This window comes from Sciurus vulgaris, assembly GCF_902686455.1.
Source record: "Sciurus vulgaris genome assembly, contig: HiC_scaffold_625_arrow_ctg1, whole genome shotgun sequence".
Taxonomy (NCBI): domain Eukaryota; kingdom Metazoa; phylum Chordata; class Mammalia; order Rodentia; family Sciuridae; genus Sciurus; species Sciurus vulgaris.
In genome coordinates, this window is record NW_027632394.1 from 84790 (window position 1) to 107073 (window position 22284).

The 22284-nt window shown below is 34.9% G+C and overlaps 1 pseudogene across 1 annotated transcript in view; it reads right to left on the minus strand.

Annotated features, from left to right (window-relative positions):
• The window catches only part of LOC306652866 (chromodomain-helicase-DNA-binding protein 1-like), a 91481-nt pseudogene that overhangs the window by 64081 nt on the left and 5116 nt on the right, over positions 1-22284 (minus strand). The window contains exons 4-7 of the transcript in view: positions 22022-22053; positions 18238-18319; positions 15970-16130; positions 370-527 (exon numbers count right to left, since the gene is read on the minus strand). The product of the transcript in view is annotated as a chromodomain-helicase-DNA-binding protein 1-like (transcript). The remainder of the gene's footprint in view (positions 1-369; positions 528-15969; positions 16131-18237; positions 18320-22021; positions 22054-22284) is intronic.

Consider the following 22284-nt stretch of genomic DNA (forward strand, 5'->3'; position numbering starts at 1 on the left):
TGTTATAATGACTGGAAATTTCTGAAATTTTCTTCTTTAACTTCTATTGTGCATTTAAGAGGGGTGAAAAAGCAAATGGAGGACAAAGGGCATGAATGGATATTTAAAAGTATTTGCTTTCTATTTGCTTTCTTGTAAGGAATAAGAAAAAAACTAGGCAAAAGGAAAAGGGAAGTTTCATCATGCAACAACTAAGTCTGATACACTTAACACTGCCATTTTCTTACTGCAGGTGACCTGAGTATCATTCAGAATACAAAATATTACCCTATATTCTTGCTATACAAAGTGAGTGCATTATAAATATTTCCCTGCCCCCAAATCACATCCTCATTTAGTTTCTAAATGGATGAAGTTTCCTCTGATTACCTTGGTCTTTCACCAAGATAGCCTTGTAATATTTTTTCTGCAAAGCTGACATGACATGGTATATCACTACTTCTGTCTTCTTGGGAAGTTCTGTAGCTACCTCAGCTTTTACACTCCTCAGCATAAATGGCTGGAAGAGGTTATGTAGTTCACTTGCTGTGTAAGGAAAAAATACAAGAGAGTGGTTCAAAAATACAACAAAGGCACTGAAGTACTAGAGAACATATAGCAATTTACTTTCCTCATTTTCAAGCTAATTCTGCATTCTAGGTTAGTATAGCAATTTTCATAGTACAAACACTACTGGACTTACAAAGTGACTGCATTCTTATAAACCCATCACAAATTGAAAATATCATGTAAGTAAAAAATGTATTTAACAGACCTAACAAACCAAACATCACAGCTTAGCCCACCCTACATTAAATGATCTCACAATACTTACAATAGTCAACTCAGGCAAAATAATCTAACATAAAAATATTTTATGAAAAACTATTGAATACTTCATGTAATTTATTGAATATCTATGTCTAAACAACACTGACAACATAGAACACTGTAGAGTATTAGATATTTACACTTATGTTCGCCTGGGGAACTGGGGAGTTGTGACTTGCTGCTGCCACCCACCCTCAGAGGACAGTACCTTACAACATATCTCTAGCCTGGAAAAGGCTAGAAAGCATTTCTTCATGATTAGATTTTCTCTAGTCTTGAACCTACTCAGCCACTATGCCAGGTTCACCAGTGATCTCTGTGATGTCCAGAGATTGTCAATTCACATTTTAGTTAACCTCTCAGAAACCCTTGACACAGTAGATCACTTTTTCCTTGAAATACTCTTCACTCAGCTTCTGAAGTAGCAATTTCACTTGCTTTTCCTTCTGCTCACATGCTTCTTAGAATCACTTGCTGCTTCCCCTTCATCTTACTGACTTCTGTATATTTCTAATGCTTACTCATGTTGTCTTATGACTGAATAGTATCCCATTGTGCACATACAACACACTTTCTTTTTTCATCTGCTAATGGACATTTAGGTTAGTTCCAAATTTTGGGTACTGTGAATGGTGCCGCAATAAACACATGAGTAGGGATATCTCTGTGACATGTGGATGTCCCTTCATTTAATGGGATTGCTGAATTGTACAGCAGTTCTAGCTTTGTGTTTCGAGGAAACTCCATCCTGTTTTCCATTATGTTTGGACCAATTTACTCCTGCCAGCAGTATATCAGAATTCCCCTTTCACCACATCCTTGCTAACATTTGTTAGTTTTTTTTGTCTTTTTCTAATATCTGTTCTCACAGGGTGAAGTAGTTTCTCATTGTGGTTATGATTTGCATTTTCCTGATGATTAATGACATTGAACATTTTAATATAACTAAAAATAATGCATTATATATGTCAAACCAATTAGAATTCAGACACAATTTTGAATATACTCAACATAAAGAAGTTTGAGTACATGATATGCTAATTGTCTAAATTGATCACTACTCAATGTATACATGAATCAATACTCCAATACCACATACCTCAAAAATAAGCACAAGGGAGATCCAAGATGGCAGACTATAGGGAGGCTACATTCCTTGTCACACTGTAACTCTGGTTTCAAGCAGAGGATATCTGTTTCTTGGTGAGGCAGTTTTGCTGCTTATCAATCCCCTGCTGTTTACCCCATTTGTCTGCTGTGACAACCTGCAATCTGCCAGCATATTGACGCCTTTTTGGGTGCAGAGTGCTCACTGTCAGGTGCCTATCATCCGCCATTTGCCTGCCTCTCACCTGCCTTACACCTATCCATCACACAACACACGAGGTTCACCACCTGATTGTCCAACAACAGTCAGTAAACTGATCACCGACTCCCAGTGGAGTACCAGCTGCCTGCTCTTGCATAGAAGTTCACTGTTACAGTACCTGCAGGTTTGATTACATGTGGCTGATGCCATATTGAGAAAAGAGCCAGGCCCCATAGGACCCCTGGACAGACTGACTGAGCCCCATCTCCAGGAGCACTCAGCTTGACCAATGACTTCATACCTCTGGGACCCTCACATCGACTTATTGCTCCCTGCCTCCAGGACCACCAGACCAACTGGCTGAACCCTATCACCAGGACTCCAGACCGACTGGACCTGGCCTCCAGGATCCCACAACCACACCAAACACACCCAAACTCCAGGACCCCTGCCTGAACAACCACACCCAAACTCCAGGACCTCCAGCTGTCCATGTCCACACCATAGCTGCAGCTCCCCATTTGCCAAAATATTTGGAAGCCAGAGGAGCTATCTTGGAAAATTCTGGAAGCTGGAGCTCCGATGTTTAGGTGGGGCACGTCCCATCCTGAGACGACTGCTGGAGACTTGAAGCTCAATGTCAGGTACCTCTCATGCATCAGGCTACTGAACACTGGGAGGTTTCATTACCGTATGTCTGTTATATTGTAGATTTTCATTTTTTTCTTATTGAAAATTTTTAAGTTTTTATTTCTTTACTTTCCTTGCTCTCTTTTCCATTTGTTTACCTGTTTCCTCAGAGTCTCCTTCTCCCTTTTTTGTCTGCTAACATCCAATTTCTTTTGATAACACTTTCACTCATTCTATTATATAGAAATTCTGTATATTCTATTCATATACCATTAACAGCCACATTCTACATCCCCCTGCATCCTCTTTGTCATCCATTAGAAACTGCATACCTTATGCAAATCTGTTTGTTTTACTGAAGATAATATTTGAACTCATTCTGTTTATTATGACAATTTTGTTATTGTCCTCATAGGGGCTATTTGGTCTAGGACTGCATAGTGTCTGAATTGGGCACTACTAATAATGATCTCCCCTTAAAGAAAAGTTTCTGGAAACCTATTGAGCCAATATAAGCCTATAGGATGAAATCTGCAATTCCCCAGATCTGCACTGCTAGAGGGGAAGGTACATGAACAACATGAAAAAACAAAGGAAGAAAATGCTCCAAACAAATCTAGATTCTATATTAATATAATTCAATGACAGTATGATAGAAGAAATGTCAGAGAAGGACTTCAGATTATACATGATTAAGATGTTTCACAAAGCAAAGGATGAGAAAAGAGAGCAAATGCAGGCAATGAATGATAATACCAATAAGCAGTTTAAAGAGCTACTGCAGGAAGTAAAAGATCATTTCAACAAAGAGATAGTCTCCAAAAAAAAAAAAAAATGGAAATCTTTGAAATGAAGGAAACAATAAACCAAATAAAAAACTCAATTGAAATCATCACCAAAAGACTAGACCACTTGGAAGGCAGAACCACAAACAATGAAGACAAAATATTTAATCTTGAAAATAAAGTTACCCAAACAGAGAATGTGGTAAGAAGTCATGAACAGAATCTCCAGGAACTATGGGACATTATGAAAAGACCAAATTTAAGAATTATTGGGATTGAGGAAGGCACAGAGATACAAACCAGAGGAATGAACAAACTATTCAATGAAATAATATCAGAAAATTTCTCAAACCTGAAGAATAAAGTGGAAAATCAGATACAAGAGGCTTATAGAACACCAAATGCACAAAATCACAACAGATCCACCCCAAGTCACATTATAATGAAAATGCCTAACATTTAAAATAAAGATAGCATTTTGAAGGTCACGAGAGAAAAGCATCAGTTTACATATAGGGGGAGACCAATATTGATAGCAGCTGACTTATCAACCCAGATTCTAAAAGCTAGAAGGCCCTGAAACAAAATATTTCAATCCCTGAAAGAACATGGTTACCAATCAAAATCATATACCCAGAAAAACTACCTTCAGATTTGAAGATGAAATAAAATTCTTCCATAATAAACAAAAGTTAAAAGAATTTACAAATAGAGAGTCTGCGCTACATAATGTTCTCAACAAAATAGTCCATGAGGAGGAAATGAAGAACAACAATGGAGGTCAGCAAAGGGAGGAACTACTTTAGAGAAAAACCACTCAAAGGAGAAACAAAGCCAACTTAAAAACCAAAAATAAGTCCAAATGACTGGGAATATGAATCATATCTCAATAATAACCCTGAATGTAAATGGCCTAAAAACATCCATCAAAAGACATAGACTGGCAGAAAGGATTAAAAAGAAAGATCCAACAATATGCTGCCTGCAAGAGACTCATCTCATAGAAAAAGACATCCACAGACTAAAGATGAAAGGATGGAATAAAACCTACCATGCACATGGACTTACATCAGGTAAAGTGGACTTCAAGCCAAAGTTAATCAGAAGGGATAAAGATATACATTTCATACAGCTTAAGGGAACCATAAATAAAGAAGACATAATAATAGTAAATATTTATGTCCCAAACAATGGTGCATCCCTGTACATCAAACAAATCCTTCTCAATTTTAGGAATCACATAGACCACAAAACAATAATTCTGGGTGATTTTAACACAGTGCTGTCACCACTGAATAGATCTTCCAAACAAAAACCAACAAAAGAACCATAGAACTCAAAAACACAATCAATAACATAGACTTAATAGACATATATAGAATATTCCATCCATCAGTGAGTGGATACACTTTCTTCTCAGCAGCACATGGAACCTTCTCGAAAATAGACCATATGTTATGCCACAAAGCAATGCTTAGGAAATGCAAAAAAATAGAGATACTGCCTTCTGTTCTATCAGATCATAATGGACTAAGAGTAGAAATCAATGACAAAATAAAAAAGAGAAATTACTCCAACACCTGGAGACTAATATGCTATTAAATGAAACATGGATAACAGAAAAAAATCAGTGTTGAGATAAAAAAAATTCTGAGAGGTCAATGAGAACAATGATACTACATATCAAAATTTCTGGAACACTATGAAAGTGGTACTAAGAGGAAAATTCATTGCATGGAGCGAATTCCAGAAAAGAATGAAAATTCAACAACTAAATGACCTAACATTACAGCTCAAAGCCCTAGAAAAAGAAGAACAGAATAACAGCAAAAGTAGTAGAAGACAGGAAATAATTAAAATCAGAGCTGAAATTAATGAAATTGAAACAAAAGAAACAATTCAAAAAATTGACAAAACAAAATGTTGGTTTTTTGAAAAAGTAAACAAAATAGACAAACACATAGCCACACTAACAAAGAGAAAGAGAGAGAAAACTCAAATTTCTAAAAGTTCTGATGAAGGAAATATCATGGCAGATGCCTCTGAGATACATAACATAATGAGGAGCTATTTTGAAAATCTGTATTCCAACAAAATAGAAACTACCGAAGACATTGACAAATTTCTAGAGACATATGCTCCTCCCAAATTGAATAAAGAGGACATACACAATTTAGACAGATAAAATATCAAGCAATGAAACAGAAGAAGCCAATAAAAATCTACCATCCAAGAAAAGCGCACGACCAGACAGATTCTCAACCGAGTTCTACAAGACCTTCAAAGAAGAACTCATTCCAATACTTCTCAAAGTATTCCAGGAACTAGAAAGAAGGGTACCCTACCGAACTCATTCTATGAAGCTAATATCACCCTCATATCCAAACCAGGAAAAGGAGTTGATGAATATAGATGCAAATATCCTTAAAAAAATATTGACAAACCATATCCAAAAACATATTAAGAATATCGTGAACCATGATCAAGTGAGTTTCATCCCTGGAATGCAAGGATGGTTTAACATCCGTACATCAATAAACGTAATCCATCATGTCAATAGACTTAAGTATAAGAATAATATGGTTATTTCAATTGATACAGAGAAAGCATTTGACAAAATACAACACCCCTTCATGCTCAAAACACTAGAAAAAATAAGGATAGTGGGAACATACCTGAACATTTTAAAGGCTATTTATGCTAACCCCATGGCCAACGTCATTCTTCATGGAGAAAAACTGAAAGCATTCCCTTTAAAAATGGGAACAAGACAGGGATGTCCTCTTTCACCACTTCTATTCAACATTGTCCTAGAAACTCTAGCCAGAACAATTAGGCAGACTAAAGACATTAAAGGGATACAAATATGAAAAGAGGAACTGTGATGGGCTGACAGATCTGTCTCCATGAAAACGTTATTGGCTAGACTTTAAGGGAAATGACTAAACAGACTCCATTTTGCTCTGAGAATCCATGTTATATAGGGAAAAAACTTCTTCCATGGAAACATCCAGCCCCTGAGCCCATTATCAGTTACTTAGTGTGGCATGTTTAAAAACACAGAGTGATAATTGCTATGTAAAGAAACATTGCTATTTTCATCCCTGTTGCTCCTAAACAAGAACCATGTGAATGGTGATTGTGTGGATGTTAGTAACCTTTATTTAGTTTGTTCCTAGGTAAGGTTATTTTGACCCACTTCCCCCTCTGTTATGATCTCATTATGTTAGTGTGTAATTTTGAATCATAGCAACAGACACTTATGATTAATGTGATTTTGGGTATAAGAATCCTTACAACCCTCTGTTTGAGGCTGTTCTCCCAATAGTCATGTTTTGTGGCATTGTGTGGGGCAGTCAGCTGGCCAGCTTAATAAAGACTCTCAAATTTGGACTTCTCAGTGGTGATCAGTCTGTTTTTAAGTTGTGCCCCAAAACATTTGGAGGCCCCAGCGAGATCCTCACTGCCTGGTGAGCAATCACCTCTCAACACTGACCTGGAAATTCCTGTGGAGGGGAGAGGCCACAACATTGCTCCTAGGGGAACACCTCTGAGAGACATTCCTCAGCCCCAGGGTGCATGGTCTGTAAAGCCCCACCCCAGGAGTGAAATAAATTCTCTGAGAGTCACCATTTTCTCCACCCCCTGGGGGACTGGTAAGTTTGTTTCTGGCAGATCTACATCTGGCGACTCTGAAGAAGGCTGAACGCAGCATTACTTCCTGAGTCAGGGACTGGCAAGACATTGCTCAGTTCCTCTGGTCTGGAATCTGGAGTGGCCACTTGTCTGTGTCTTTGGTATTTTATCTGTTCTGTGTTTGTTCTTTTCTGTTTTTTGTTGCCTTTAAGCATAAGCACGGGTCAGTCTCTCTCATATCAGTCATGTACTCCCCTCCAGTGCAAGTTAACTAATTTCCAGGAATTCCAGAAGAGAGCCAGTGATTATGAAACCCACTGCAATGTCTTTTCTCTCTCTAAATTCTGTGAGAGATAATGACCAACTTTTGAGGTCAGATGGCCCTCTCAGGGGTTCACCAAATTGTCTTTGGGCATCCTGAACATCCTGATCAAATGTTTTATAGTCAAATTTGGGTAAAAAAAATGGTTATGAATGTTTTTAGCCATGTTCGCTGAAGCATGTAAACTGCTGCCAATAGGAACTTCTAACTATAAGTAGTTGGTCCACTAAAATGCCAGGCTAAAATTTTGATGGCTGCTATCCAAAAGACCAGAAAAACTGGTTTAGAACAAGACCCCAAACTGAGATAGCTCTCCCAGGAGACCAATGGAAGCAGCTCCCTTGCTGTCTCTTTTTCAAACTCCTTCAGGGAAGGACAGGGCATAACATTTGGCTTATTCTCTTAATTTCTTTTTATCTCCAATGAGAGGGACCACATAAGGATGGAGTCCAAAAAACTTTAAAATTCTATTTTTTTCAGTACATAATTTTGATCTGGTGTGCTTAAGTTAATTTTTTTATCAGACCTATTTTATCCAAATATAAAGTTTTTTTAATGCTCTGTTTCATTCAGAGGCCAGTTTACAAGGGTTAACTCTCAATTTAATGGGTTTTAAAAATAAGCTATAAGGCCTTTGTCCATCTGTTTATTTTATGTATATGTAAACCAGTGTATTATTATGTCTACATATATTTGGTACCAAAATTGACATATGAGCTCATAAATTAAAAATAAAAAAAAATGGATCCAAATGTTTTTATTTAGATGATTTAAAATGTTATTAAATTGGGTAAACAAAAGTATGGTTTTCAAGTTACTAACACAGTTTTGTTTCCAGGTGGTAAAAAAGTAAATAAAATGTTAATTTTATAAAATATCTAATATCTATTGTTTCTAGGTTTTTCTTCAACAGGAAAGAAATGAATAATACAGCTCAATATAGTTTTCTGATATCTTCATTCTTAAAAAAATAACTAAATTAGGTTTAACATATATAGGATTGTTCATGGGTGTGTTTGTTAGAGATATCCTATTGGTTTAAAGAATTAAAATGCTGTTAAATATAACATCAAGTAGTCTTAACTTCTAAAATTCCACTTAAATATACTTAAAACATTTTTAGTGTTTTCATAAATTGGTAAATAAAAAAAGAATTTAAGTTTACTTCATGTTATCACTGAAAACAAGATTACTAAAAATCTTAACAGGTATTATTCTATATAAAGGGTCCAAAAGTTTAAACTGTATTTAAATAGAATTCTGTAAGTAACAAAGTATTTCATTAGATGAAAATGGAGTAATTTATCTAAATTCAAAACTTCATAATAGTTGTTTCAGAATATAAATTTTAAAAAGGAGGTCAACAGATTAAAATATTATAAGGTTTTAAATATAAAAATATATTTCCTAAAAATGTTTCTAGATAAAAAAGTCTTTATGTGATAAAATAAAGCTGTAATACATCTAAGTAAACAACTAGAGTGTCTAATTAAATAATTAAAAAGTGTTAATTAAGGGTAAATTTTGAAAGGTTTATGTGTATATAGAAGTAACACAGCAGTTAAAATTATTCAAGGTTTTTTCCTAAGGTCAAATATTAATGTACTGATATAAACCAAATTTCAGTATATTTGCTACAATGACCAATAATTCTTAAAATATTAATTTACTCTTAACATTGTATTTGTTAAGTTTTATTTTATACAGGAATTAGTCTTAAAAATTAAGGGTTTGTACAATTCTGGTTAAACAGCAACTGTTATTTTACAGTATTGTACTACATTACAAAGTCTAAATTTTCTTTAAAAGCTAAACATGGTTAACATAAAAACATCAATGTAATTATGATTCTATTACTCTTATTTATATATTAAATGTGTTCATATCTTCCAGGTGTACAAGTCTTTAAAAGGTTTAAAAGAACATTTTATCAAGCTGGTGTTCTTCAACCTAAAGTTGTAATGGTAATTTTACACTTACCAGAATAAGAAATTTAATTGGGGTTTTATTTATACCATTTAGTGTTCCATAACCAGACCTGAACCTTATGTTTTTTTCTGCACTGGGATAAAAATGTAAATGTATTTCTAAAAGATAATAAGAGTCTGATATGTTTAAAGGTTAATATCATGGAACAGAAAAAATATTTTGCCACTTCACTACACAAAAGGAAAATTAAAAGCTCTCTCAGCTTTCTTTGATTCATACTTTAGGTGTAATATCATAGTATGTTAACTAACATTCATATATTTATGAAGAGCCCTGCCTTACCTGAGATAAGGTTCTGCCTCCTACCTTACTACATGTTACAGAGGTTCCAAAATAAGTCAGACTTCAGTTCATTTAAAGTTATATTCAAAAGATTGGTTTTTTATTGTAAAATTACTGTAATCTCAAACATGGGATGTAATATATAGCTCAGTCAAAATTTAAGATAGCTATTACGCAACTAAATATGTTTTTACTGTTGTTAATTCCATTTTGTATTTTCCTTGTAAACTCTGTAATTGTTGATTGATTAATGTTTTACAGAGGTACTGCTTCAAGAAAAATCTAAATTGAGATAATAAGTCATCACCTATAGGTCAGATAATATAGACCCCAGTAAAGTCATAGACATTAAAATTAAAACCCAGTACTCTTACTCTATGACTGATGAAACTGACATGCTGGATGTTTAAGATCAAAAGTTAAAGATTGAGATTGAAATAATGGGGTCAAGAGATCAATATTTGGCTCTTGCCATCAGAGTCAGCCTAAACCCAGGGAACAAGAGAACTTCTCTAAGAAGCTTTGCAACTCTGGGCCACATATACTTCTGATCAGGAACATTGATGAGACCTCTAGAGAATAAGAAGCCAATCAGTGCACTTGCTGCAGAGGAGGGTCCTTGGGAAAGGGAGATATCCCTAATGCTTCCAAAGGAAGCCATCTCATCAAGGAGACCCTACCAGGTGAATGGCACTAAAGGAGCTAAGAAGCTGCTCTCAAGTTCCCCAAGAGTGACCCCTGTGGGAAATCAACTGTCTCTTAACAGCAGATAGGAAGAAGACCAATTTGACCAGCTTGATCTTAAACACCTAGCAAAACAGTTAAAACCAAAACACAGTCATTCCTGGACATTTTAAAAACTAAACAATAGTTATTTTAATGTAACTTGGGATGTACACTTGTGTTAGCTCCCCCAAAATAAGTAGAACTAAAGGTAACAAAAAAAATTCTTAGACAAAAATGCCTGATAATTATCAAAAGAAACTCTCAATTATATTTTTAGTCAGTTTAAGGCCTACAGATATTTCTAACTGCTGATACAGGTAGACTTAATCAATATTTGCTAGTACAATTCTCTAACCCTGAGTAACAAAAATAAAAGGATATCTACTAAACAAAGATCACATGCCATACTAAACAAAATATCACATGATATTTTACAAAAATCAGATAACAGTAAGTAACTTAACTAAATGTTGTGTTTATATTTTTGATAACTCCAACAGTGTTAAGGTTTACAATTAAGGCTGTATCTTCCCCAGCCTTCTTAGACTTTGTTAGGCTTTTTTATGTAAACAATATCTCAGCTCTTCCATTTCCTGGTAAGAGATTATTAATTTCTATTAGCTTCATGATATTCATTGACATGTTCCAAATGCTATATATTTTGTACTCATGGTTTTTTGTTTCTTTCATAAATCAAGACTTTTACCCCTAGAAAGACCCAATTTATAAAAGGAAATTTTACTGCTTTACCCCACCCCATGTCCCCCCTCTCAGTTTTAAGCAGCAAAGGCAGTCATCACCCTTTATCTCACAGCAGTAAAAAGTCCCTAAAATTAGAGAAGTAATAATAAAAATTTTTAAAAGACAGTCAATATAGATAGGTAAGTTGGGTTAAAACACAAAAATAAAGGCAAGTTTGGGTCCAGAAAGTTGGAGACAAATGACCTCTGAGAAATTAAAATGGTAATGTTTCAGAGCCCTTCCTCCACCCTTACGTACAACCTGTTCCTGTTCTAACCTGTTGTTAGTCTCTCTAACTTGTTCAACTTATGAGAGAACCAGCCCCAAGAGACAACTAATTTCCAACACCCATTTCAGTCAGAGGACTATGTTTACATCAAATTGATCCATAAAGGACTAACACCCAGCTGAAATGGAAGGGACCTTACTCATAACATGAATTAATCACATCTGAGTTAAGACAACAGAAAAATGGACAGACCTCAGAGACCCCAACCACTGTCTAACATAAGACTGAAAAAATATTAATCATGTTTTTTATCTTACACTACTAATGAATCAATGATTTGATTAAGTACAAAAAACCACTGGGGAATGTAATGGGCTGACAGATCTGTCTCCATGAGAATGTTACAGACCAGACTCTAAGGTAAATGACTAAACAGACTCTGGATTCTCAGAGCAAAATGTTATGTAGGAAATAAGATTCTCCCATGGGAACACCCCGCTTATGTGCCCATCGCAGTTACTTAGTGTGACATGATTAACACTACAGAATGATGATTCCTATGTAAAGAAACATTGCTCTCTTTTGTTCCCTATTGCTCCTAAACAATGTACTATATGAATGGTGATTGTGTGAATGTTAGTAACCATTCTTTAGTTTGTTACTAGGTAAGGGTCATTTTGACCCACTTCCCCCTCTGTTGATGATTTCATTATGTTAATGTGTAATTTCAAATCGTAGCAACAGATGCTTATGATTAATGTGATTTTTGGTATAAGAACACTGTGGTCGGGGATGTTCTCCCAATAGCCATTTTTTGGGGCATTGTGTGAGACAGTCAACTGGTCACCTTAATAAAGACTCTCAAATTTGTACTTTTCAGTGGTGATCAGTCTGTTCTTAAGTTGCATCCCATAACAGAACTTAAGCTGTCACTATTTGCTGATGACATGAGTCTATATTTAGAGGAACCAAAAAAATTCCAGAAAACTTCTAGACCTCATAAATGAATTCAGCAAAATAGCAGACTAAAAATCAAAATGCATATATCTAAGCATTTTTATATGCAAGCAACAAAACATGTGAAGGGAAATGAGGAAAACTACTCTATTTGCAATAGCCCCCAAAAAATAAAATACATGAGAATCAATCTAACCAGAGAGGTAGAAGATCTCTACAAAGAAAACAACAAAACACTGAAGAAAGAAATTGAGGAAGATGTTAGAAGATGGAAAGATCTCCCACATTTTTAAATAGGCAGAATTAATATTGTCAAAATGGCCATACTACCAAAAGTGCTTTACAGGTTCAATGCAATTTCAATTAAAATCCCAATGATGTACCTTACAGGAATAGAGCAAGCAATTATGAAATTCATCTGGAAGAATAAGAAACCCAGAATAGCTAAAGCAATCCTTAGCAGGAAGAATGAAACAGGGGGTATCGCAATACCCGAACTTCAACTATACTACAAAGCAATAGTAACAAAAATGGCATGGTATTGGTACCAAAATAGACAGGTAGATCAAAGGTATAGAATAAAGGACACAGATACAAACCCAAATAAATACAATTTTCTCACACTAGGCAATGTTGCCAAAAATATACAATGGAGAAAAGATAGCCTTTTCAAAAAATGGTGCTGGGAAAACTGGAAATCCATATGCAACAGAATAAAAGGAAACCCCTATCCCTCACCCTGCACAAAAATCACCTCACAATGGATCAAGGACCTTGCAATCAGACCAGAGACCCTGCATCTTATAGAAGAAAATGTAGGTCCAAATCTTCACCTTGTTGGCTTAGGATCAGACTTCCTTAACAGGACTCCCATAGCACAAGAAATAAAAGCAAGAATTAATAACTGGGATAGATTCAAACTAAATAGCTTTCTCTCAGCAAAGGAAACTATCAGCAATGTGAAGAGAGAGCCTACAGAGTGGGAGAATATCTTTGCCTCTTATACTTCAGATAGAGCACTAATTTCCAGAATATATAAAGAACTCAAAATACTCTTCACAAAGAATTCAAATAACCCAATCAACAAATGAGCTAAGGATATGAACAGACACTTCACAGAAGAAGATCTATAAGCAATCAACAAACATATGAAAAAATGTTCACCATCTTTAGTAATAAGAGAAATGCAAATCAAAACTACACTAAGATTCCATCTCACCCCAAATAGAAATTGCAATTATCAAGAATACAAGCAACAATAGGTGTTGGAGAGGATGTGGGGAAAAAGGTACACTCATACATTGCTGGTAAGGCTGCAAATTAGTGCAACTACTCTGGAAAGCAGTGTGGAGATTCCTTAGAAAAGTTGGAATGGAACCCCCATTTGACCTAGCTATCCCACTACTTGGCCTATACCCAAAGGACTTGAAATCAGCATACTAGAGAGATACAGCCACATCAATGTTCATAGCTGGTCAATTCACAATAGCCAGACTGTGGAACCAACTTGGATGTCCTTCAATTGGTGAATGGATAAAGTGGATAAAGAAACTGTGTGATATATATATATATATATATATATATATATATATATATATATATATATATATATATAATGGAATATTACTCAGCTATAAAGAATATTATAATTATGGCATTTGCAGGAAAATGGATGAAATTGGAGAATATCATGCTGAGTGAGATAAGCCACTCAGCTGAGTGAGATTCTCAAAAAACCAAAGGACAAATGATCTCGATGATAAGCAGATGATGACATATAATAGGGGTTGGGAGGGGCAAGAATGGAGAAAGGAGGGACTGTATAGAGGAAAAAGAGGGTGGCAGTGTTGGGGGGGAGGAAAAATAACAGAATGAATCAAACACGATTACCCTATGTAAATGCATGATTACACAAATGGTATGCTGTTACTCCATGTACAAACAAAACAACATGTGTCCCATTTGTTTACAATAAAAAGAAAAAAATTAAAAATGAAGCTCAAATATTTATGTCTATAAAAATTCAAAATTCAAAGCACTGTTTCCATTGAATATGTAATGGTTTTGTAAAATGATAAAGTCAAAAAATTGTAAGCTGAACACACATAATTTGAGGACCATCTGATTTCTGCCTTTACTTGGTTCTTCCCTATTCCTTCTGGACTTGTTCCTGGCTTTTAAACCCCAAAATACAAACATTCGAAGAGCTTGATTCTTCTTATTAATAATCTGAGTTTTGAAAAATTGTTTTCCAGGGTATTCTTGCCTTTAATCTTACTGAGCATCATAACAGACTAGAAATGTATGGTAAGTAATACTGTCACTATTTTTACAACAGTTAAGTGAATCTCTGAGGAATTAAGCAAATTATCCAAGGACACACAGGTGAATGTGAATATTGCCAGCATTCAAACTTGAGTTTTTGACTTCTAATGCCTTGTGTGTTGACCAGGTATCCTGAACTTCAAAAATAATGCTAAATTAGAATTATACTTTACATAGGATTATCAGAAAAAGAATATAAAAATACAAGCAACCAGGTAAATCTGAAATTCAGATGAACAATTAATAGTTTTTCAATACAAGTTTGTCCCATGTCACTTGTAATTGAATGTTCTATATTTTATCTGGCAACTCTAAATGTGGGAGAAATCAATCAGAGCAAGTGCATGAGGTAATCTTTATCATGTGGTATGGGAATTTGTGCTATAAAAAGTCTTGCAACTCATATTTAACCTGTACATACATAATCAGTAGTTGGCCTCCTGAAATTTGTTTTGGATAATCAGCCTAGGATATTCAGATATTATAGGAATATTCAGATAATTTCAGAAGACAGAGGGGCAAAGTTACAAGACAAAGTTCCTGGTTATATGGATGAAGGCTTTCCTTTTCACTTCCACATCCCACTCATCTCAGATTTTTTTTTCTGCAAAGTGCTAAAAAGAAAATACCAGTATTGCAGAATTCTTAAGGACAGTTTAGGACTACAGCATGCACTTACTTTTCTGCACTGGGAAGTGGCATGGCAAGTAAAGTCTTTATAAAAATTTACAATTTGAAGCCAGGCATGGTAACATATATTTGAGAAAGGAGGATGACAAATTGAAGGACAGCCTAAGAAACTTAGCAAGATGCTGTTTCCAAATTTTTACAAAAGCACTGGGAATATATCTCAGTGGTAAAGCGCCCCTGGCTTCAATATCCAATACCACAAAAAATAAATAAATAAATAAATAAGTAAAAAGAAAATTAAAAGTTGGTTTAAAAAAAAAAGTATGCAGATCAGTGGGTACAGTCTACCTTCTCCAAAAATGAACCAAATAAGCCCCAGTGTTTATTTGTAACAAACAAATAAGAGTCATGAATAGCAGATAACTGGACACAACATGAGGGACCCAACGCCTGTCTTATGTTTATGGTTCTTTATCTGAAGAACTGCATGAATCCTGTGGTTATCCATTCCCTTTCTTTTCTATCTGTAACTGTTATGCATTAGGGAAGTTTGTGTGTCAAGATCTCTTGGGGATGATTTGTTGAATGGGAATTAAACTGATTGGACTCTTTTTGAATATCCTGGTAATAATGAAGAAAATCTTCCACCTATTCCTTGGAAAAAAGCTCAAGTTCCACAAAACAGATGAGAGAGTGGAGCTCTAGGAGGCTGTTTTGGATAGGAGTTCCAGTCAACAGGATACTGAAAACCAGTGAGAACTAGAATGTGTAAATAAAGGCAATTAAAATTCTCTAACATTGGAAGCAAAGCTGCGTTACTCATGACAACAATTATTGAAATGCAGAGTGGCATGATTTAATGGAATGAGTTAAGGCACATGAAATCAGGAGGCTCAAGTTAAAGTGGTACTCTGTTTAATGTAGGAAATAATATCTCTTCAGTTTCAACTAAAAGAAGGGGATAATAATCTGTAAAGAAGACACTGTCATAGGAATGTAAGTAATATTATTTTGTGAACTCTGAGTATTACACAATTATTCACTATGGTTATTATTATTCAATCTATGTAAGGATTAAAAAATGTTATGACCCACAAGAGGAGTTAACTTGGGCATCTGAGTAAACACATACACCCAAGGAGTTTGAAAAGCCAGAGTTACAGCTTCAGGACTCTCTGCTACAAGCAAAGAACAAGATGTATGCTAACTAAATATCTGTTTATAAAACTTTGCAGTACATCAGATGCAAGACATCAAGATTTCTGGATGTTTCTTGACATTCTGCCATAAGAAATCCAATAAAGAAAGGACTTCTTTAATTTTTTGAGAAACAGGGCAGGTTTCTGACTCACTGGTAGATCACTTGCCTACCATGCATGAAGCTCTAAGTCAATCACCAGTATCACCAAAAAAAAAAAAAAAAAGAAAAAACTTTGAGAAACAGATAAAAACACCAATAACAGGAGAGACAAATGAAGGAAGAAAAACAACAGTAAAATTATTAGACCAAGTAAGGTCAACCTCTGAACTGACACAAGAGCTTATATGAGGAGAATTAAATAATACAGCAAAGTTGAAAAGTCATATATTATTTATATATATTATTTTAAATATTAAAGTACAAACTATGGCAAAAGACACAATCAAGGGTCCCTACAAAGGAGGAAAAGAGAACACCAGAGAGAGAGAATTTCCTACCAGAAGAGGATAAAAATGTTTGAAACTAATAAAAACTGATTACAACTTCAATAAGACTCTAAAAACTGCAACTTCTAGGCCTTTAAATATAAATTTGGGTCTAAGATTTTCCACTAAATGAACTCAAAGTTAAGTGATTTATTATAGAATGAGGACCAAATTTCAATTATCATCTCAGAAATTACCAAGTATGTTCTCATGAGTGAGCAAACTTTCACCAGGTAACCAAGGATAATGTAGTTCACATTCCACTGGCTTCTTAGCAAAGAAGGGCAGCACTAGGTTACAATGATGTTTCTCACCTACTTTGCCAGAATGATACCAGAGATTGAGAGAAGGGAATGAAATCAAGGGTATCATAACAAAAAATATGACAGATGAGAGATTGGAGGCAATGTTCTATAAAAAATTGGTCTTTTCATGAGTCCATGTGAATGGTCAAAATTTTTGACTAGGTTAATGGGGGATGGTAAGATATGTCCAATACATCTGGGACTGCAGGCAGAACTATAAGATCACTTTTGCCAGAAAATTAAAGACACTCAAAAAAGAGTTGAAACATCTCCAAAAAAAAAAAAAAAATGTATTTTATTGGAGTAGCGTCTTGCTCATTTGATAACTGAATTTTAGTAATATTATGTCCTATATAAAAGAGAAAGAAAAAGTAATTAGCCATATTCAATACAACTTTTGTCAGTACCTCTAATCCCCCAAAATAGGTTCATTTAGCCCTGAAGAAATTTGTCTAAAAACATATCAATTTAGTTGACTATGTACAACCCTAATCTACATGTTTTCAAAGGGGAGTTAGAGGAGAGAAAGAACAATGAATACATGGGATATAAGATTTTTAAGCCTGTAAAATCATTCTGTGTGATACTATAATGGTGAACACATGTTAATACTGGTTTTTCCAAACTCAAATTATGTGCAATAGCAAAAGTAATTCCATAAATTATGGACTCTGATGTGTCAATGCAGGTTCATTAGTGTTAACATCTTTCTTCAGGGAGATGTTGAGAATGGGGGAAGCATGTTTGTAAAGGGGCAGGGACATATGGAAACTATACCTTCTCAGTGTTGTTGGGAACCTAACTTACTCTAAAAATAAAGTTAATTAAAAATGAAGGAAGGTTATATAAAAACTAAGACTATCCTTTGAGTTTACCTCTGAAAGTGTCTTATGCAGCAGAGAACTTTGGTTTTTCAATCTGTGAGCTTCATCCACAACAAGAATACTACATTTGAAGCTGTGAGAGAAAATTCAAACATTCATTTTTTGGTAGCTCAAACACATTTCTCACAACAATATTTTACTACAAAATTGTGACTTGTTAGAAAGACTAACAGTAATCCTACTCTGTTAGAAATATACCTGGAATCATGATCTTCCTGTCTCAGAAGTTACCAAGTGCTTTTTCTTTCTTTTGCCAAGATGAGAAAAATCTATGCAGTAAGTAAGGGGCCAGAGACAGAAAATAAAAGGATACATTTATAATCTTGTACTATGTACCAAACATAGTGCTTGTGGCTTGACGTGTTATTTAATCCAAAAGTATAAGATAAGCAACCATAATTGTGCCAAAAAGGAGATCAAAATTCAAAAAGGTTAGGTAAATAGGTTGAGATCATAAAGGTACAGCTGAGATTCAAACCCATAAGAAAAATCAAGAGACTTTAAAATGGAGGGGTGGTGAACAGAATTACAGATATGTTCAGGAAGATGCTACCACTGGACTTGTTAGCATAGAGGTCATTCCTGGCTACTGTCAGAGTATGTTTTATAGTATAGTAGGTTATGACAGCAATTTATCAAGAAGATCAGTCATAAAATCATATTTTAAAGAAATGCTATTGGTGGAAAGTTGTTAAAAAATCCAAAATATGGAAAAGGACTAGATGGTATTCTAAGATATAATAATTATAATGTAGCAAAAAACTAAAAAATAAACTAAATATCCAATAATACATGATAAAGTGATAAATACTATGCTGAAAAAATACTTGTATCATAACTACAAGATATAAATATTGAATATCCTTTATAAAATGTGAAAACCATGCAAAAGACAATAAAGTATAAATTTTCCAATTTTTAACTTCTAATTTTGTGCGTAACTCTGTGGAATCCCACTGCATTGTGTTTTTACTTGTAAAAGTAGGTCAAGCAAAACAGTGGATAAAGAAGAACAATTCCTGAAAAATTCAAATAAAGATCAGTGTAGAGGTTGGCCTACAAAATGGAAGGCTTCTTCCTCCAAGGCTATAGAAAAAATTCAGAGGAACAGAGATGCCTACTGCCATTTACCTAATGAGAGTGGTGCAGGTGAATAGTGATCTGGGGGTCAAAAGAGAGGGCAGGAAGTCCAAGGAGAGCACTGGGCAGTGGAAGCAGGGGATGCAATTAAGGATAAAAGTAGATAGGGTCCCAGTGAGGTTGGACAGTGGTTATGAGATAGGTGCTGAGTGTCCATACTATAGTACCATTCAAAATAGATTAGATTCTTTTCCTTTGGAAGGACTAGACACAGGTTTGTATAAACATGAACATCTAAAAATGCTTATTCGATGCAGAAGGCCAATTGAGGTGGATTTGGTTCAATGAATGAAGATGGGCTCAATAACTCAGCAAAGAAAATTATTTTCTAAATGTACAATACAGTAATGGAGAAATATAACCTTTACAAATATACTTAAAGAATATATCTAATGTTTGGGATTCTTATTATAAGTCAACATTATAAATATCCCTTTGTTACTAAGGTTCTTTACTCCACTCAGAAGTGCATTCAGAACAGACTGAGATATGAAAATGTATTTCTGCAGAATAATGTGACACTCCAGTGCTTCTAGATACTTAGAGAAGCTCTCTTAGAAAGAAGAGTCATGGCACCAAGTGCTGGGTTTGAATGTTTGCTCAAATGTCTGCTCTGCCTTACTGGGATAACTGATCTGTTAATTTAATCATTAGCAAAAAGAATGATAATACCTGCCTACTAGGGTTTTCATGAAACCTAAATGAGACAATTTATATAAAGTATGCAAGAACATTTGTGTACTGATTTTATTATCTTTTGAGACTTGCCATATATTAACTTGTATTATGGATACCTCTATACTGCTTATCCCTCTATTGGTTCATGAGGCAGCTCAATGCTTTATTTTCCTGGTTTTTAACAGGAACTCTCAACAGTTCCTTTCCATGGAGAGACTTCCAAAAAGTTAAGCTGGATATTAAGAATATAAAGAAGAGATGGGGAAATAACTAGTGGTAGAGCAGTTGCCTACCATGTGGGAGGCCTGAGATTCAATGCCCAACACCATAAAATGAAATGACATAAAATTAACATGACATGACATCAAAGAAATAAAGTAAAAGAATGAAAAAAGAGGAAAAGTATATAAGCATACAAGAACTTTCTAAAGAAAAGATAATATACTCATTTAGATATAAATTAAACAAAATACTGCATAATCATAAAATCTATGACTTAGTCTTTAGTAGTTCAAAATAAGATTAAAACAGAAACTCATGCACAAAAACCTGGATGAGCAAAAAAATATTTAAAATATTGATAAGGCACTCTGAAAACAAAACCTTCTGAATGGCAAAGCAGCACACAGCGCAGGATGGTGCACATCTATAATGACAACTACTTGGGAAGCTGGAGAATTGCAAAGTTGAGGCCAGTCTCAACAACTTAGTGAGACTATCTCAGACTAAACAATGAAAAGGGCCAGGCATGCAGCTCAGTGGTAAATTGTTCTTGGGTTCAATCCATGCTACCAAAATGTAATTTAAAATGACAAATTAGAAGTATACTTCAAACATCCATTCTAAAATGTTAATTTTACAGCACTGATTGCTACTTTGTTATTTCTTTTTTAAGGACTTTTTTATTTTTCTAGACTTCATTTTAATTCATTGTACACAAACAAATGGGGTACAACTTTTTGTTTATATGGTTGCACATGATGTAGATTCACACCATTAGTGTAATCATACATGTACACAAGGTAATTATGTCTCTCTCATTCTATCTTTTACATCTTTCCACATCTTCCCCCCTGTCATTTCCCTCTACATAATCTAAAGTTCCTCCATTCTTCTCTTATCCCCCAATGCCCCCACCCCTATTTTGTATTATCATCCACTGATCAGGAAAAAAATTTGACCTTTGGTTTTTTGGGATTGGCTTATTTTACTTAGTCTGATATTCTCCAATTCCATTCACTTGCCTGCAAATGCCATAATTTTATTCTTCTTTATAGCTTTATAATATTTCATTGTGTATATATACCACAGAACTTTGTTATTTCCAGGAAAAGCTTCCTATATTACAGTAAAATCACCAAATAGCAGTCCTGAAAGATGTCTATGCAAGTTACAAGGTAACAAGTCTAGTGTCTAGGCAGGATGCTGTGGCACCCACCTGTCATGCTGGAGATTCTGGGAGTTGAGGCAGGAGGATTATAAATTCAAGGCCATCCTTGGCAACTCACAGAAACCCTGTCTCAACATGTTAAAATAAAAGAAATAGGACTAAAGATGTAGCTCAGTGGTAGAGAACTCCTGGGTTCAATCCCCAGTACCAAAACAAAAACAAACAAACAAACAAACAAACAAACAAACAAAAAAACTAGGAATCTACTAAACACCAACCATGTAGATGTAATCTCAGTTCTCAAAACAGACATCCAAAGAAAGACCATTATCCCCTCTTTACCATTGAGGACACTGAAGTTCAAGAAAATTAAATAGCTAACTCAAGGACACATTGCTAATGAATAGAGATTATAACACAAGACTCCCACTATGACTGCCTAAGAGTTAACATGACCCAAATTAGACAGACCAGACATATCAGGAAAGTGGCAAAGTACCAAACAATGTAAGAAGAGATAAGTCTTCCACACATGCAATAGTTTCTGACAGAGTACCATATACTCACGATTTTAGAAACAGTCCATCTTTTAAGCAAATATAAAAAATTAAGGAAGACACATTAAAAAGACTGGTATTGTTGGGGGTGGTGGCACATACCTGCAATCCCAATTACTTTGGGAAACTGAGGCAAGAGAATGACCAGTGCAAAGCAAACCTCAACAACTTAAATGAGGTCCTAAGAAACTTGGTGAGACCTGGCCCTAAATGAAAAATAAAAAGGGCTGGAAATGTGGCTCAGTGGTTAAACACCCTTGGGCTCAATCCCAG